This window comes from Chrysochloris asiatica, unplaced genomic scaffold (genome assembly GCF_000296735.1).
Source record: "Chrysochloris asiatica unplaced genomic scaffold, ChrAsi1.0 scaffold02454, whole genome shotgun sequence".
In the NCBI taxonomy this organism is placed as follows: Eukaryota; Metazoa; Chordata; class Mammalia; order Afrosoricida; family Chrysochloridae; genus Chrysochloris; species Chrysochloris asiatica.
Genome location: NW_006410972.1, coordinates 6,933 through 8,323, shown reverse-complemented (window position 1 = coordinate 8,323; position 1,391 = coordinate 6,933). Strand labels below are relative to the sequence as shown.

Below are 1,391 nucleotides of genomic sequence, written 5' to 3'. Positions count from 1 at the left end.
CAATTCTCTTTGTAATGATTTTTCTGCCATTAACTCTTTTAGTAGAAGTTGATATCGATTTGAAGTTGCCCATTCCACTACCACCAAATGATGTTGATGAGAATGAAGTAATACCCCCATGATCCAGTGAACTAAATGTAGTAAAATCCTGTATCAAAAGAAGGAAATCCACCTCCAAAAGATGGAAACCCACTGAAGGCAGACAAAAAGGATCTTGCACACGGTTTCGACTCCTATGGGGGCCTCTGCAATTCCCAAGAAAATCGTCAAATGGATTTTCAAAGATGTCAAATGAAAATGGATCCCTTCCACCAAAAATACCCTGAAGACATCATCAGGATTTCGGAATGTGAAGCCAAACTCAAATGGACTACCAAAATGACTTCCGCCTCCACCTCCATTTAATCCTTTTTTGCCATGTTTGTCATAGAGGTCCCGTTTTTTAGCATCTGATAACACCTCATAGGTCTCAGCTACTTGTTTGAATTTTCTCTCTGCCTCTTCCTTATTCTCAGGATTTTTATCAGGATGCCACTTCAGTGCCAATTTACAGCATGCCTATTTAATATCCTCAGGTGAGGCATGTCTATGCACACCTAGAACTTCATAGTAATCCACCATGTTTTAACAGATTGTTGGAACAAGTCCCAAGGAGGTTGACAACCAGAGGCAAGGAAGAGGAGAGGTTGGGCGGTGGAGCCTGTGTTCTCCCCACAGGTCCAGAATGGCTGAAGCTGGTGGAGGCGGTGGCAACAATTCCTCACATTTCCTTTCTCTCCCTTTCTCCTTGGCCATCTTTTGAATCTTGGTTTCACTTGCATTGTATTATAAAATAGACACTGGAGGGGAAGAGAAAGGAATAGTCAGAAATATCACCATAGAAAGCTTGTAAGTCTATTTTCTGCCTATAACTGATTGGAATAACTAAAATGGGGCTACAATGTGCCCAGGGAAAGAGGCTTCCTGTGGAACCTCTGAATTACATAAGACTATAGGTGGAATCCTGAACAGCATCCAGAATCATCAGAGGTGAGAAATTTCCATTTGAAAGGATGGGCAGACCAGCCTGGAGCAGCTAGAAGAACAGAAGTTACTTTTTGAAAGAAAGACAGCAAAAATACAAAACAATTTAGCCAGACTGACTGATTACTACAAGAACAAGCAAGGTGCTTGCCGAGGAGACAACAAGGCAAGTGGTTGGTTTTCCTCTGAGCAAACCCCCTTCCAAGACTAAGACTCAATGTGACTACACACTCTGATTGGTGACCACACTTGTCACCCATAAGAGGAAGTGAGGGAAAAACAGCAATGAAGCTGCAAGCTAAGCACTACAACATTCAATAGACTCCTGTGAACCCGGGTGGAGACCTGGTTGGCCAGCAGTGTGGCAA

At 42.8% G+C, this 1,391-nt stretch overlaps 1 pseudogene; it reads right to left on the bottom strand.

Annotated features, from left to right (window-relative positions):
• Positions 1-7: 7 nt before the first annotated feature.
• On the bottom strand, positions 8-584 carry LOC102816106 (annotated as a pseudogene).
• Between the last annotated feature and the right edge of the window lie 807 nt (positions 585-1,391).